At 45.8% G+C, this 18,026-nt stretch overlaps 1 long non-coding RNA gene across 1 annotated transcript in view; it reads right to left on the bottom strand.

The window, feature by feature from the left end:
- Nucleotides 1-18,026, bottom strand: part of LOC106502609 — a 48,666-nt gene that overhangs the window by 9,997 nt on the left and 20,643 nt on the right. Inside the window, exons 3-5 of the long non-coding RNA XR_001296255.2 lie at nucleotides 13,594-13,785; nucleotides 7,064-7,283; nucleotides 4,300-4,479 (exon numbers count right to left, since the gene is read on the bottom strand). This is a non-coding gene — a long non-coding RNA (uncharacterized LOC106502609). The remainder of the gene's footprint in view (nucleotides 1-4,299; nucleotides 4,480-7,063; nucleotides 7,284-13,593; nucleotides 13,786-18,026) is intronic.

Below are 18,026 nucleotides of genomic sequence, written 5' to 3'. Positions count from 1 at the left end.
CTGGTTCAGCAGCAGTGTTGGCTGTCTGTGGGCCGATGGGTGTGGCTTTCGCAATCGTGTTGGGGCGCCCGGATTTGGGAAGACTTGCCTCCTCTCCTCCGAGCAATGCAGGAAATCAGACGTTTGCTGGCAGCTCCCACAGCCTGTCACCATTCTCTCCCCTCCCTGCTCCCCACGCTGGGATGGACTTGTTTTCCTTCCCATCTCTGTTTTCTCCGGAGTCCTCCGGCCTCTCCCCAGAGAGGAAGCGGAGGAAGTAAGAGGACCATCCTGGCCGCTGTCACTCATGACCTTCTAATCTGTTTATCATTCTAAGCCCAGGACGGAAAGACGCGCAGCACACCTTCTCGGAGCAAAAACAGGCAACACAGAATTTCACGGGCTGAAACCAAGATGCACAGCACAGGTTTAAAATATACGTGCATGTGTATGACGGCTCAGACAGCAAAGTGTTTGCAATGCAGGAGACCTGGGTTCAATCTCTGGGCCGGGAAGATCCTTGGAGAAGGAAACGGCAAGCCACTCCAATATTCTTGCCTGGAAAAGCCCATGGATGGAGGAGCCTGGCAGGCTACAGTCCATGGGGTCGCGAAGAGTCAGACACGACTGAGCGACTAACACACACACACACACACACACACACACACACACACACGATGTTTCACAATTCTCTCCTTCACTAGCCCCAGACAGTATTGGACGTATGAGCAGCTTTAACTATCTTCTACTGTTCAGTGTGAATTTAAAGATAAGCATAGGCTCAGTTCAGTCTCTCAGTCGTGTTCAACTCTTTGCGACCCCACGGACTGCAGCACACCAGGTCTCTCAGTCTATCACCAACTTCTGGAGCCTACTCAAACTCATGTCCATCGAGTCGGTGATGCCATACAACCACCTCATCCTCTGTTGTCCCCTTCTCCTCCCACCCTCAATCTTTCCCAGTATCAGAGTCTTTTCAAATGAATCAGTTCTTTGCATCCGGTGGCCAAAATACTGGCATTTCAACTTCAGCATCAGTCTTTCCAGTGAATATTTAGGACTGATTTCCTGTAGGATGGTCTGGTTGGATCTCCTTGCAGTCCAAGGGACAAGCATAGGCTAGAAGTACATATCTTGGAAATTCAGCTTCATTAGCCGAACTAAGCACCACAAACTGGTTACAGATCCTAGTTACAGTGTTTTCCCCCTTCTAACGTTCTCATTGCTAGCCTTAGGTCCCGGCTTGAGAAAGGTCTTAGAGGGGTCTAGTCTAGTCTTTTCAGAACATGGCCACACCATGGGCTGTCTGTGCCTCCTGGGTCCAGCTTTGTACTTGGATGCAAGGGTATTTGAAAAAGAACACATGATTCTTGTCCTTAAGAAAATTAACAGAAACATCAAATTTTAGCTAGGAAATTAGTGAGCAAGATAGCCCAAACTCTCTATAACCAGAGATTTTAAAATCAGGAAATGAAGACTTAGGTTAGTTAAGAGAGCTGCCTAAGGTAAATGTTTCCTTGGTTAATCCCACAAACAAAAATTAGAACCAGAGTCAGTTTGTAGCAAACACTTCCTTGTGGACTCAAATCTGAATAAATGTTCCTCAAAACAAGATGCTGTGTGCGTGTGTGTATGCTCACTCGTGTCCAACTCTTTGCAACCCTATGGAATTTTCCAGGCAAGGATACTGGAGTGGGTTGCCATTCCTTCTCCAGGGATCCTTCCCAACCCAGGGATGTAACCTGAGTCTCCTGCATGAGCAGGTAGATTCTGTACCACTGTACCACCTGGGAAACCCATACAATAGATGCACTGAGGTTCTTTAACGGTTAAGGTAACCTGCTCTTGGTCTCTAGATTCAAACTAACTCCACCCACGCTCAACCTTTGTCTGGGGTTTCAACCAAGTACTGTCAATGCATTTGAAATTGATTCAAAACGCTTTCTGGAGAGCCATCTCAGTTGAACTTGCAGGCACTCTTGGGGTTCTCTTCCAAGAAAGAATGGACTGACATTCTCCCTGGACTAGACCCAGGTTAGGCTCTGCCTGCCTGGGAGTATGTGTCGGTCTTTGACAGTCTGATGGCTAAAGCTCCAGGTTCTTGCTTTTCAATCAACACCACCAAATGCCGGCAGTGTTGGCTCGACTCACCAGCCCACGTAGTTGAGACAGTTCTTTTTCTACAGAGACACTAAGGATATATGTACCTTCTTTCTCCTGATTTCCTTCTCAAACTTTCTTTGTCATGTTTTACTACTATTTACTGAGCATCCTGTATGGCCTGGATACTGGGGAAAACAAGGCGACTCAGTCCATGCCCTCACGGGCTCTGTAAGTGCCATAGGGAATCACTGTAGAATCAAATTAGAGATGAGAAAAACAACATAAGATGAACAGCCCACAGCCTTCTGTCTCATTAATCCCACATCCACCCCACCTCACAAAGTGAAGGAGCTAATACTCAAGTTCTTCAGAGTTCTCTTGGCTCACTTCCCAGCTGTGGTCAAATTCTCTGCATGCTCGTTCCTCCTTTTCTGGATTACTTGTGGAACTGCCAGGAGGACAGAGGCTTGAAGAATGCAAGCAGGGAAGAGAAAAAAAAAGGAGCATCTGCAAATGATTGACTGAAACCAGCTGTAGCTGGGCAGAATCAGGGTTTTCAGCTGCAAGCAACAGAAACTAACTCTGACCGATTTAAGAGAAGGAATTTCTCAAAAAAGCTATCGAATAATCACTGAGAAGACTGAAAAAGAGGATCAGAAAACATAAGAACCGAGAACTCAGGATCATATCTGAGGCCACAGGTACAATCACAGCCTAGAAAGAGTGAGATGAGGGCACCCCTGCCGCCGCTGCCGAGGGCTGCACCGCTTCCACCATCAGTGTCTTCAGCCCTCGACACTTGATACCACCGTGGGCAGTGGGAGCCTGGATATTTTTGTTGCCCTGCAGCCTCCCCTGGAAAGGATTCTCCAATGTCCCACTTTGTTGGTGCCAATAACTTCTGATTCCTTCCTGAGCAAGAGCACCTGATTGGCCAAGTCTTGGTTGTATGTCCATGTCCTAGCTGCAAAGGGGACTAGACTTTTCCAGAGACTTCTAGAAGACTAGAACAGTCTTTTATAGGGCACTGAAATTCATGAAGTGATAGCGTCCCAAACGTGGGAAGGGGGTTCAGATGCTCACTAGCCAAAAACGACCCTAAGCCCCCTTCGTCTAATCCCTTGTGAAGGGAGAGCATGAGTCAACACTGACCTGCCAGAGGATTAGAAGTGAGTCCAGGAGACACATTTCAGCACTGAGGCTGGTATCCTCTGACCCAGAAGCAAGCCCCCTAGGCCAGTAAGGTCAGCACAACCAGGGAAGAACCGGCAGAACCACCTCCTTCTCTTAGGGAAGGAGGTAGAGACTTCTCCCTGGGTGCCCCTCCCTCCAGCCTCAGCAAGGAGAAGCGGGGGAGCCCTGGGGAGGCTCCCTGGGAGTGAGAAAAGCAGTCCCCTCCCGCTCTAGCAGCCTTTCCCTCTGCAGCTGGATCAGCCCCACCTAGCCCCGCCATCCTTTTCTCACCAACAGGAAGGAAATCCAAGCTGCCATCGGAAAACAAAAGCCTATTTCAGAAATATTTACCTTTGGCCTTGATCTCTCATCCCAGACCTGCTGCTTAGACTTTTCACAATTTATGGATCCTGACATATTGGTGATTCATCTTGGTTTTTGTCATTGCTAGCCACCAGGCAGAAGGGCTGGCCTCCGAGATGGGGGTGGGTGGCTAGGGACACGTGTGCTCACCAGCCACCCTTCAAAGTCCCAGGCCACAGTTTTCTCTTACTGATGTTGCCCAGCCCAGGGTGGGGGGTTCATCTGTGGCTTATTTTCCGTTTGTTTTAGTCCCCCACCCATTAGTAAGTTGGTCTAAAAACAAGACCAAAAAAGCCCCAAATAAAACCAAAAAAGGAAACTCTTTTTTTTTTTTTTGAGTCATCTGATTATTTGTTCCCTGACTTTAGAAGAGAGGCAAAATAACCCCAAAGTGTAGCACTTTACTGAAGCATGATACATGGGATTAGGCAGTCCCTCAAGCCACTCTCAGGATCCTGCCCTGGGGTGGGCCCTTGGTGACACTCTGTTTTCCTTTATCCCTTTCCTGAGGATGTGGCTGGAAAGATAGCTGGATAATTCCAACTATCTGCTTCTAACTTGGCGGGGAGGTGGGGTGCGGAGAGGATGGCGGGGAGGTGGGGTGCGAGGTAGAATGTGGCTGTTTCCAGCTATCCTTCCGCTACCTCTCACCGCAACCCTAGATGCTTACAGCATCGCTACCTGTTCCTGAAGGCTGTCAGAGCTCCTGGGAGAGCCACACATGAAGGCTTCATGAAAGCTGTTGCTTAGTCACTCCGTCGTGTCTGACTCTTCAACCCCAAGGGCTGTAGCTCGCTAGGCTCTTTTGTCCGTGGGAAAGCTCCGGGTGGTGAAAACTGAGTTCCCCGATTAATCAGATCACTAGAAATGAAACAAAACAAAACAAACCAAAAAAAGAAAATAATATTTTTAACACCTTACAAGAGTGCCTTCACTGAGTCAAAGTTGAATACTACAGTCCCAAATTTCTTAGAAAGTAAACAGAAGAAATAGAAAAACAAAAAACAAAAGAAACAAAAAAGCCCACCCACATTTGCTTTTTTATATCTTCCAAAAACACAGCGGAAGACATTTTCCATTTTGTTTCTCAATGTCTTGTCTTTTAGGATCTATATGATAAATTTCACTTAGAATTCACAAGAAAAAGATTATGCTTCCTCATGAGCTAATATTGCTTTCTTTTTTTCCAGACAGTAACCAGTTGTGTTTCCCTTTTTCCTTTGACTGTCAGGGAGCCTGAACTTAAGTTTAATACCCATTTACAAAATTATCTTATCTCAGGCTCCTGATCTTCCCCTTCCTCTATGTGGTTTCTCAACCCCCCTTTCATCTTTACTTTAATTGCTTCACCTAGCTGTACATTTAATTGCAGCTACACCAGAGTTTTTAAAAAACCTGAAAAGTGCCACAAACAACAAAACTAACCATCAAATTAGTAACATGACCAAGGTCACCTAGAACTTGGTCTCACTTCCTCAATATCACCCGGGTGGTTAGGGAGACTCACGGGCTAGACACATGCCACTATTAGAATATGTTCAAGCATTAAATGAGAAGAACAAAGATTCTAGGGATTGAGGAAACTTATCAGTGAAGACTGGAGCAGTCAAGGAAGGCTTCCCGAAGCCAGCAGTACTTATTGTAAACTTTGAAGGCTTGGGTTAAATTCAAGGGTTCATTTCATTGGATCATTTATATAGTTCGGCTGGACTACATGAAGCATGTACCTTGGAATTTATGCAACTGGCTCTTTTCTGGGGATAGTTTCTGAACTTACTCTGAGAGGCCAGTGCATTACTTTCTAGGGAGCAGTTATGTGAAGGCAATCAGGTGGGAGTCCTCAGTAAAATGGTGAACTGGGTGGGACAGGTCAGGGCATTATATTGGCATTTTAGATGGGATAATTCTTCATTGGAACTATTCTACATACCGCAGTATACTTGACATCCTGGTCCACACCCACTAGATGCTCATAACAATCCCTAGTCATTGGGACAGCCCCAAATTCTACCTGTTCTCCTCAACACACCCTGGAGGACAGTGATGCACACAGGTGAGACCTACCACTACCTCAAATACCCAAGATTCTCACAGTTCTGCCATCTACAACTAGGATTTCCAGATTTAGCAAACAAACTGTAGAACACCCAATTAAATTTGAATTTCAAATAAATAATGAATAGTTTTTTTAGTATAAGTATGTTCCAAATATTGCACTACTTGTTGTTTATTGGAAAATTCAAATTTAGCTAGGGTCCTTATTTGATCTGAAAGCCCTACCCACAGCCCATTACCACCATATACAAACCTGTCTCCCAGAAATTCCCTTTGGGTTGGTCCCTGTGCTGTGTACTGAACTATCCTCTACTTCTTCCCTGCGAGATCCATCTATTCTGTATTTCAGTTCCTCATGTTCAGTCTCTGCTAAGTCACAAGGGGAGGGTAAATACTTTAAATCAGAGGAACAAATTATTTTTATAGGTAGTCTAATTACCCTATCTGGGTAACATCTGACCTTAACCTGGTTAAAGTATCAATGTACACCAGTCTCTAGAAGGCTCTCAGATTGAATGGTGGTGGGAAGGACAGACAGGGAAACAGGAAGCATTTCTAGGGCTGACAGCTTATGCCACGTGATCCTAAATTTCAATGAGTCTCAATTTTGCCTGCACAGTGGGGAGCTTCATACACTGTTGAGGACTTCCCAGGTGGTGCTAATGGTAAAGAACCCACCTGCCAGTGCAGGAGATATGAGATTTGGGTTTGATCCCTGGGTCTGGAAGACCCCTGGGAGGAGGACATGGCAACCCACTCCAGTATGCTGGTCTGGAGAATCTCATGGACAAAGGAGCCTGGCAGGCTACAGTCCATAGTGTCGTAAAGAGTCAGACACCATTGAGTGATGAGCACACACACAGGCACGCACTATTGATGTCTAGACCTACCCTCAGAGACTGAGTGAATTATGCTAGGGTGGAGCCTGGGACTGGGGATTTTTTAAAGCCCGAGCCTGACCCCAGGGTCTCCCTGACTTGCAACTGAGGTTGAGAATCACTCCTTCACTTCCTGAGAAAAGTGAGAGAAAGGAGAGAGCATGATAAAGGATGAGAGAGAAACAGAGAGAATAAGACCTGGTCTCAGGGGCTCTGTTTGGTGTTGGTCATTGCGGGGATTTGGAAGAAGCAAGAGGCAAACACATTCTACTCAGGCAGGGGGAGAAAAGTTCAAGAAAGTAATATACTTCGAATGTGTTCCATTTTGAGCAAAACAGATGTGAAAAAGCACTTCTGAAGAGCCCAGAGAGTGTTTCATTTTGTGCCAAACACTGTCCTTAGAGATGCTCCAGCTTACCAAAAAAAAGTCCCCTAGAGAGAGTCCCATTTTTCTCTATTACCCAGTGAGTCTAACCAATGCCAGGATCAGGTTCAGAAACCGGGCTGCTCACACGCATGGCCTTGCTGGTGTTGGCTTCGAAGCAAGCTTCTGATGTTACCACGGGCACCGCAGCGAAAGAGGCTCCCCTCTTGGCTCTGCGTGGGCTGTGAGCCCAGAGTGTCGGTCCACGTGCCATCAGCACATGCAGGCCTTGACTCTGACAAGTAGGTCAGCATCGACACAGCTCCAGCCTCCACCAAGAGGTACTTGTCCCTGGCAGGAAGCTGCTTCTGCAGAATTAAAAACCATCAGAGCTGATCAAAGGAAGTGCAGGGTAGGCTGGCGGGCGGGCCAGATCCTAATCTCCACTTGCTGGCCTCACGCATCACTGCACATGAGTCACCCCCCTGAGCTCAGCGGACATGCTGTTTGGATTAGGCTTTTACAGGCGAGGTTTGCCAAGCTTGCACAGAGCAGCCGAGAGGCAAGGGAGGAAGCTGGGATGTGGGTTAGATGTGGTTGCCCAGGTGCCAGGGAAGAGGCAATTGGCTCCCTAGGTACATAGGACAGTGGCAGCAGGGGGGGATTGTGAGTCTTATTGTCCGTGGCCTATCTCTTCAGCTCAGTTCCACAAACCCCATTAGGAGCAATGGAGCCCACACCAAGCCTACATATGCTTCCTCTCTTGCCAACTCTCCAATTAAGATGTACTATTACAGGACTCACATCTTGCTTTCACTCAACCATTTGCCTCTCAACGAGCAGGAATTCCTTTTCTCAAAAGCAGGCAACACTTCACCACTCAGGCATCTTGCTCAAATGCAGTGGAGTCCAGCAAAAAAAAAAAAAAAAAAAAAAAAGGTGGGGGGGAAGGGAAGTCAGAAAATAAAAATTCCTAAATTAAGAGCCAACCCATAAAAGCAGGGCTTCCCCTAGTGCCTGGCTGGTGTGACATCACCATGAGTTACTCAATGAAAATGGTGTCAGAGTAGCAGCTTGATTACATGCAGAAAATTTCCTTAAGAAACAGAACTCTGCAGAAAACAAAAAGGAGTAGAAAAGACCCTGAACTTAGGTCTTTGGGGGACTACCTCTAGAGGGGCTGACTTCCCTGGGCAAAGACCTAAATGGGATTCTCTTTCAAACAGTGCCTCGCAGGATTTGGTACTCAGGAGCAGCAACAGAGGTAACCCAGCGGTTTGTTTTGCAATGGTGGGAACAAGATCAAAATCCTTTGTCTCTGATTCTGCCAAGTTTTGCTTCTGTGCATGGTAACTTAGGAAGTAGCAGCCCCCATGATTTTGTAAGCCAAAGACTCTTGGCTTGTAGTCTCTGCTGGGATTCTCTTTAGAGTATTTTAGACTGTCGTTTATTAAAAGCATCTAAATGGAGGTGGCAGTCCTTGACACTTTTCAAAATAAATGTTGCCACCGGTCCCTACACCATGCTTGACTCTAAACCACGAATTTCCAAACTTATTATTGCTCAAATAGTTGTAATTTAAAATTTCGTATTCCTGGCTTCAGGTTTCTTCTCACCTATCTATAATTCTCAGGGGTGCTCAAATTTGCTCAGGAAACCTGTCTTTTCCTTCTTTGCTGCCTTTATCATTTTCAGTTAAGAATGGAACTGGAGATAGGAGGTACCAGCCTGGAGAGGATTCCAGTCACTAAAGCACAATACAGCAGAGGTTAAGGTCTGACCATTAGGTGAACCTGGTTGAACCCCCACTCTGCCACCAACTCCCAGTGTAATCTTGGAGCAATTTTCTTAACCCTTCACAGCCTCAAATTCCTCATCTGTGAAATGTGGATAAAAATCATCCTAACTTCATTGAGGAGGACTAAATGAGCTAAAGGCAAGAAAAACATTTAGTAAAGCCCTGGCACCCAGTAAATGCATAATCAATGCATTTTTATTTCTATTACAGTAATCACGCTTCAACCAGCACGGTGTAGCTAATGGTAGTAAGCTTCATCAGATTCTATTGCTCACATTTTTTCCTTCTGAAATTTCTCAGTGCCCAGAGAGCTAATATTTGCTTTAATCAAAAGTATTTGCTTGAGAAAGACAAATATCATGTGATATCACTTATCTGTGAGATCTTAAAAAAAAAGGATACAAATGAACTTATGTATAAAACAGAAACAGGCTCAGACTTTGAAAACAAACTTATGGTTATCAAAGGGGAAAGGCCAGGATGTGGGGCGGTGGGGTAAGAGTTTGGGATTAGCACATACACACTGCTACTGCTGCTGCTGCTAAGTCGCTTCACTCGTGTCCGACTCTGTGCGACCCCATAGATGGCAGGCCATGAGGCTCCCCCGTCTCTGGGATTCTCCAGGCAAGAACACTGGAGTGGGTTGCCATTTCCCTCTCCAGTGCATGAAAGTGAAAAGTGAAAGTGAAGTCGCTCAGTCGTGTCCGACTCTTAGCGACCCCATGGACTACAGCCCACCAGGCTCCTCCGTCCATGGGATTTTCCAGGCAAGAGTACTGGAGTGGGGTGCCATTGCCTTCTCCGAGGATATACACACTACTCTATATAAAATAATCAACAAGGACCTATGATATAGGATGGGAACTCTACTCAATATTCTGTAATTGGGATAAGAATCTGGGAAAAGAATCTGAGAAAGAGTAGATGTATGTATATGTATAACTGAATTACTTTGATGTACACCTGTCAACATTGTAAATCAACTATACTCCAATACAATTTTTTTTTTTAAAGTATCTGCTGGATGGTGCCCGTTCATCCTTTGTTAGGAAAAGACCATAGGAGAGGAGGAGAAGAAGGAGGAAAGAATCATTTACAAGTGATGAAAAGGAGGTATTTTCCCTTGGGAGTTCCTTCCTATAGCTAGAAAAGTCCCATAACTCTGGATCGCTTGGTAGGGATTGGGGAAAGAGGGTGCAGATTCATGTCCCCATGGAGTCTATTAGTCGAAGCAGCCCTGGATAGGAATGTGATGTGGCTCAATGAATCTAAAAAGCACATCTACCAAGCTTCTGGGTAGAAAGGGGTGATGTAATGACTAGAGGTCTTTCTGTTTGGAAGGGCACCGTAATAGGCAGCATTGCTAGGGCAAGTCCTGGGCATCGTCTACAGGTAGGAACCGAGAAAGAAGCAATTGGAGCTGCTTTGCATAACAAAAGTGAGGCATGTCCCCATTCAGTTGGGCAGAATATGTTGGAAGAACGAAATTCATGTAGGATGATTCTCCCCTCACTTCCTTAGTATGGATTTGGACTAACACGGATGGTTTTTCTTTGGTGTATGTGTGTGTGTGTGTGTGTGTGTGTGTGATATCTAAGAATTAATCACTGGTGATCAGAAGACCACAGGAAGAAGGAGGAGGGCTATCTTGATTACACTCTGGCAGAGGGACCCTAAAGAGAACAAGAACTGGAGAAACGAAACCTCTCAGATTATCCTGGGAGTCATCTAACAACATGGTATGATTTCTGAGTAACTTAGACTTTGAAAAATGTTTGGCTGTGGATTATCCTTACCCTGTAGATGATCCTATTTGCAGTAGAGGGTAAGGGTTGGAAGGATTTTGTTGAGTGGGGATATCATGGGGCTTGCGGGGGGTGTTGTAGTAAATGGTAAATATAGTGATAGCTTGTATCCTTTGTCTTTTGTGTGCTCTACTCCCAGCACCTAGAATGGACACCACAGGCAATTAGTAAACACTTGTTGAATGAATGAATGGCACCATGGAGAGCAGTGGGCTCACAGAGGAAAAGAAGAAATAGGTTTGGCCTTGGGACTGGTCAGCAAGGTTAGGAAATGGACCAGGCCTATGAAGACACACTGCTAAGGGCTTTTCCTTCTTCACTTGGGGCTCTGGGAACAATTATATTTAATTTTCATTTTTCCCCATACATATCCCCAAATTTCTAATGAAGCGGCTTACACATTCATGTTAGCTGTGCAGAATTAAGAGAGAAGACCACAGCAGCGAATGTGACTTCCCTGCACTGTCCCTTGTATTAGTATTCTGTGACTGGTACAACGAACTGTCACCAACACCACAAATGTACTATCTTACTGTCTGCACGTTAGAAGACCTAAAATCAAGATGTCTACTGGGCTGCATTCCTTCTGAATCCACCAAGCGAGAATCTGTTTTCTTGCCCTTTTCAGCTTCTAAAGACAGCCTGCATTCCTTGGCCTCTTCCTCATATCCCTCTGACCTCTGCTCCCATCGTCATATCTCCCTCTCTGACTTTTACTCTCTTTCCCTTATAAGGACCCTTGTGATTACATTGTGTTCACCCGGATATTTCAGGACAATCTCCCCAACTCAAGGTCCTTAACTTAATTGCATCTGCAAAGTCCTATTACCATGTAAGGTAACATATTCACAGGTTCCAGAATGTGGACGTTCTGGGGGCCGTTATTCTGTCAATGTCACCCCCGAGGCCACCATGAGTGTCATGCCCGGGGAAGATGGCAGCCACAGGACACAGGCCAGGCCCCACACTCTGGCAAGCAGAGACCTGGCTGAGGGTGGAGCTGGGGACAGGAGAAAGCGGTGGAGCTGGCCACAGCCTGGACTGGCTTTGGAGATGATTCCTATTCTTCTCTACAAATCTACTGGTGGAGAGTGGTTCTCAGAGACAGAGACAGAAAGACAGGCTCTGCTGTTACAGAGAGAAGGGCTGTCCAAGCAGCAGACACTCAGGTTACAGCTCTTTTCCAGTTTGGAGATTAAGAATTTGAAACAATTTGTGAAGTGCCATGTCTGGTTTATGGCAGGTGCACAGCTCAATAAAAGCCATCTATTATTAATACCCAGAAGGAGAGGGCGTGGAGTGGGGGGGGGGCGGTTCCAGAGCCCCAGCTGCTGGGAGAAGCCAATCATATACAGCTCTATATCTCCGACCCCAGGAAAACAGGAAGAAGACCTGTCATGAGGAAATAAGGTATGAGGCAGGTGTTCAGAGGTAGAGTTCCAAGTGCCCTTTATCTTAACTTCTTCCCACACAAGCTAGGAGGAAGCATCTGGCCAGTTCTTTAATGAAACTTGGAACTCACTGCTGTAGTCAAGAAGAAAATATTTTTGTGGTTTTTCTGTGGGGGAAGAAAGTAATAAATCTTTCTGTTGTTGAAGGAACACCTTTCAGTGGTATAGCTCTGAGAGGGATATATTATGAAAGTGTAAGTGCCTGAAAGTGTGTTAGTCGGGGCACTGGGAAACTCCACGTACACCCTGAAGGGTAAGAACACAGGACAAGCTGGTGGTCCCACGCTCAAAACATGGTCACGGAAGATACAGATTTAAGAAATTGGCATTCCTACTAGAACAGCTAGGTTTTCAGGGTGAGTGTTGGATCTGGAAAGCTCCTTTGTATTTCCCCATGGATTTCCTACAGAGCCCCTGCTCGGCAAAGGGCATCTGTTTCCACTGCCTGCTCTGATCAGTCAGGTATGAAAAGGGGGCCTGGCCTTGTTCTTAAGGAGGTCATTCACCCTGGACAAATGTGATGGACCCTTGCTGGATGTTCTAGGCACTGATCTAGGTTCAAGGCATAGGGGAGCAACCAAAACAGACAACAAATTATAACTATGTATCAGGTTGTGACAGTGGTAGAGACAAAGCAAGGAGAAGAAAGGGCTGGGTGTGTGCTGGGGTCGGGGGAGAAGGCCTCCCTGATAATGGGGTGCTTGTGCAGAGATACAAAAGAAGTGAGAGCGGCAAGAGGGCAAGTCACACAGACATCGGACGGGTGGGCCCAGAGGGAGGGACACCTGTCGAAGCCTGTGGACGTAGCTCGGGCACTTCCCGGGCGGTCCAGTGGTTAAGAGTTTGCCTTCCCTGGCCCAGGAAGATTCCACAGGCTGCCTGTGCACCACAGCTACTGAAGCCCATGCTCTAGAGCCCGTGGTCGGTTAGTGGCTAAGTCGCGTCTGACTCTTTTGTGACCCCATGGATTGGAGCCCGCCAGGCTCTTCAGTCCATGGGATTCTCCAGGCAAGAATGCTGGAGTGGGTTACCATTTCCTCATCCAGGGGATCTTCCTGACCCAGGGATCAAACCCACATCTCCTTCATTGCAGGCAGATTTTTTACCAGTGAGCCAGGGAAGCCCCTGGAGCCTGTGTTCCACAACAATAGAAGCCATCGCAATGAGAAACCCATGCACGACAACAAAGAGGAGCCCTGCCTCACTGCAGCTACAGAAAGCCAGCACGCAGCAGTGAAGCCCAGAGCGCAGCAGTGAAGCCCAGCGCAGCCAAACATTAAATAAATAAAGTAGTCCAGTTTTCAGTGAGCGTATGCACACTGCCATCCAGGGTGACAATATCTCCTTCCTCATACAGAGTCCTCACCCACAACAGTGGGTGGCAGCTCCTTTGTGTAACACATTCCAATCTCCAGCCCTGGTGGACTGGGCCTGAGGAGGGCATCCATCCACACTGGGCACTCTTGCATGAAGTAATGGCAAGCATAAGGGAGAATCAGCAGTATGCTGTGACTGTCTCCAGGGCTTACCTGGGGTTTTGAGTCTAGGAGGCTGGAGTTGGAAGGCCCGAAGCCTGTGTGACTGAGAGTGGGTTTATCAGCCTGTCCTTGAGGCAGAGACTCACCCCAAGGCTATGCTTGTGCAGTCGAACATTTCTTCGGGCAAGTCAATGCAGTGCTGCTCCTCTGCTTCCATCTCCTGAGTGCGGGTTCATAGATGAGGTGCAGAGATTGCAAGGAAGGACACAGAGCAAACTTACACTGAGATTGCTTAGGCTTGAAGCAACACTCCTCCAGTGCTCTCTCTGCACACACACCTGGGGAGAGTAGAAATAGGAATCTTTTTATGCATAGTTTTTTTGTGTTTTTTTTTTAAGGCACTACCTTTTTAAGAAGTCTGGGTGTTTCTATCTTGACAATGTAATTTAAAGGTATAAGTAAGTTTTTTTGGTTTTGTTTTTAAAAGGAATTTTTCATACGAGGAAGCTTTGTCCCTTTAATAACCTGAATATCCAGGGGGGATGGAGCAAGTCAGGCTCTGACTCGTCGCCTCTTGTTCCAAGCTCTGCCGTCTCTTGGACTGCAGCCTCTCCACAGCTTACCCTGAGTTGGCTGAGCAGTTTTTCTTCATAAGTAAAATGCAAACAGCAAAGTTCTCAAGGCCAGAGCATTTCTTTCCACTGCGGAGGTTACGAATTTCTAAGGTGTTTCTCTGCTGGGCTGAGATTTCATTAACTAAATTGTGTAAAGGGTCTTATTGTCATGTGTTGGTCAGTCGATAAGTCGTGTTCAATTGTTTGCAACCCCATGGACTGCGGTACGCCAGGCTTCCCTGTCCTTCACTGTCTCCTGGAGTTTGATCAAATTTATGTCCATTGAGTCAGTGATGCTATGCTTAACCTAAATATCAATCCCAAACAAATACCAATAGTTGCTAAATAAATACCAGTGCCTATAGAGTTACACCAAAAAAGAAAGTTCTTTTTAGATACAGAGGCACACTGGAGTATTTACAAGTGAAATGACATTGTGTCTGGGACTTGCTTTTAAAAATTCCAGTTAGGGACTTCCCTGGAGGTCCAATGGTTAAGACTTTGCCCTCCAATGCAAGGAAGTGCAGGTTTAATCCCTGCTCAGGGAGCTAAGATACAACATGCCTGGAGGCCAAAAAACCAAAACAAGCTATATTGTAACTAATTCAGAAATGCTCCTTGAAACAAGATCAGCGCCTGTAGAGATTGTTCCAACTGGGTGGTAGGGACGTGGGGTTCACTATGCCATTCTGTCCCTTTGTGTATGTTTAAAACACTTCATGACAAAAAGTTAAAAGACTGAGGGAAAAAAAAAAAAAAAGAGATGTCAGTCTGCCCCACTCTTTTTGCTCTGGACTCCACTGTTACATAATAACATCAGCAGAGATCCGAACATGGGGAATTTGATTATGGGAGTTTTCACAGTGTGACTTCAACAAAGGGAAAAGTTTGATGGATTATTTCTGGAGAGTGGAGCAGTCAGGGTTTCCAAGAAGAGTGATGTTGAAATGAATAATGAAGATTCCTTGCTCAGTGATGCAGCCTGAGGGCTCTTGTCAGAGGTTCTGAGAAATTGCAGAGGGGCCGGTGGCGATCCGGTGGATCAGCGCTTCCTTGTGCAATGCAGGAAAGATCCGCACGCTCCCTGCACTTTCCCCGAAGTCCCTCGAGGACGGTTGTAGGGTTTCCTTGTACTTTATACCTGGGGCTATGGCCAGAGCGGTGCAGCCGTCCAGGGCTGGCGCGGCTGGTCGCGGTGTTCTCCGGGGTCTCGGTGACTGCCAGGGGAACCCAGTTGAGGGGGTGTGTGCAGGGCAATCGGGCCTGGCAACCAGTCTCTTGCGTTATTCCCACCAAGCCCAGAAAGGAGCACTGGAATGCGACACGGGAGCTCGTTCTTCTCGGCCTCCGTGACTGGGCTCACAGGGTGGGGTGGAAATCGGGCTATGGGTGACCACACCCATCTCCCTGTCCACTCTGGCCGGAGGCTTTACATCCTCAACAGCTGCTGTCTGTGTTTGGCTTTCAACTCAGGCTGTCTGCACCCAGCTCCCAGAAACCAGTCTGCAGAGGACAAGTGTGACATCAACGTTCCAATCATAACTGACCTGTACCCTTGCCCTCCTGTCCCCCCTGCACGCACACTGCATGCTCTCATTTCATTTCTAAGACAGGATTTATCTCAGGAGGTGCATCACTGATTTGTCCCATGGTTTTGTTCTGGAGTTTCTTAAATTTATTCCAAAAGCTCGTTGTTTAAAATGTGTAAGGATTTTTTTTTTTTTGCTATTTTAAAAAAATTTTTATTTTTACTTTATTTTACCTTACAATACTGTATTGGTTTTTGCCATACATTGACATGAATCCACCACGGGTGTACATGCATTCCCAAACATGAACTCCCCTCCCACCTCCCTCCCCATAACATCTCTCTGGGTCATCACCGTGCACCAGCCCCAAGCATGCTGTATCCTGCGTCGGACATAGACTGGCGATTCGATTCTTACATGATAGTATACATGTTACAATGCCATTCTCCCAAATCATCCCACACTCTCCCTCTCCCTCTGAGTCCAAAAGTCCGTTATACACATCTGTGTCTTTTTTGCTGTCTTGCATACAGCGTCGTCATGGCCATCTTTCTAAATTCCATATATATGTGTTAGTATACTGTATTGGTGTTTTTCTTTCTGGCTTACTTCACTCTGTATAATCGGCTCCAGTTTCATCCATCTCATCAGAACTGATTCAAATGTATTCTTTTTAACGGCTGAGTAATACTCCATTGTGTATATGTACCACAGCTTTCTTATCCATTCATCTGCTGATGGACATCTAGGTTGTTTCCATGTCCTGGCTATTATAAACAGTGCTGCGATGAACACTGGGGTACATGTGTCTCTTTCAATTCTGGTTTCCTTGGTGTGTATGCCCAGCAGTGGGATTGCTGGGTCATAAGGCAGTTCTATTTGCAATTTTTTAAGGAATCTCCACACTGTTCTCCAAAGTGGCTGTACTAGTTTGCATTCCCACCAACAGTGTAGGAGGGTTCCCTTTTCTCCACACCCTCTCCAGCATTTATTGCTTGCAGATTTTGGATCGCAGACATTCTGACTGGTGTGAAGTGGTACCTCATTGTGGTTTTGATTTGCATTTCTCTAATAATGAGTGATGCTGAGCATCTTTTCATGTGTTTGTTAGCCATCCGTATGTCTTCTTTGGAGAAATGTCTATTTAGTTCTTTGGCCCATTTTTTGATTGGGTCGTTTATTTTTCTGGAATTGAGCTGCATAAGTTGCTTGTATATTTTTGAGATTAGTTGTTTGTCAGTTGCTTCATTTGCTATTATTTTCTCCCATTCAGAAGGCTGTCTTATCACTTTGCTTATATTTTCCTTTGTTGTGCAGAAGCTTTTAATTTTAATTAGATCCCATTTGTTTATTTTTGCTTTTATTTCCAGTATTCTGGGAGGTGGATCATAGAGGATCCTGCTGTGATTTATGTCGGAGAGTGTTTTGCCTATATTCTCCTCTAGGAGTTTTATAGTTTCTGGTCTTACATAGGATTTTTTTTTTAAAGTGAGTTTTGGTGGAATAAAGAATGAGGTGATGGAGGTGCCTTTATCTAGTATTGCTCACACCACTCTGTGGGATAAGACTGGACAGTGAATGATGCTTTAGGAAATAACTTGGCTCTTCCATGTCATAATTAATTCAACTAATCAAGATGTGACATGGGCTATGAACTCTGTGGTATTGCCTTTTTAAGAGCTCATAATCCCTTAAAATCATTCAAATCCTTCTGTATAGTAACAGCACTCCTGGAAATTTCTACAAAGAAAATAATTCAAAAGAAGGAGGGAGGAAATCTTTATATGAATATAGATATTTATGGGAGAATCACTGATAACTGTGAAAACTGGAAACAATGAACACTGGACAGTAGCAGAGGAATGGTGAAACAAATTATGATGTATCTGTCTCTTTGAAAGGCACACTATCTCAAAAACATTAATGGTCCATTTTGGGGGGCTGATCCCTTTCCCTGGAGGCAGTTGAGCAACTCCTCTGGAGGAATGATTCAAATCATTCCTGATCTTTAAGTATTAATCCTTGACCAACTGAATTAATCATAGCATCCACATAGCAGCAGGCACATGCAGGCAAACCCAGAACCTCTGGAGAAAAATAACGACAAATCGAAAAAGACCAGCCAGAAACCCCTGACGGCCAAGCACAAATGAGGGGTTGGCATGGGCAGGGCTTCTTTCATCATTACTTCTCCTGTTGGAAGCACTCAAACAAAACAGGAAATGCATCCATCCCCGGCTGCTCTTCTCTCCTAATCTTGCCCCAAACTTGTATGCGTAGCTCGGGGCAAATTCTAGGCCCAGGCTGCCAATGTTGTGCCTTAGTGGAGTGAAGCAGGCTGACAGCGTGCAGCCCGAGAAGGCTTCTGGAGAAGAGTTTGTGTTCCAGTGTTAATTACAGCTTGACTTAAACCTTAGATTGTGGATGGACTATGAA

The sequence above is a fragment of the Capra hircus genome, chromosome 11 (assembly GCF_001704415.2).
Source record: "Capra hircus breed San Clemente chromosome 11, ASM170441v1, whole genome shotgun sequence".
NCBI classification, from domain to species: domain Eukaryota; kingdom Metazoa; phylum Chordata; class Mammalia; order Artiodactyla; family Bovidae; genus Capra; species Capra hircus.
This window is presented reverse-complemented; position numbering and strand designations above follow the sequence as displayed.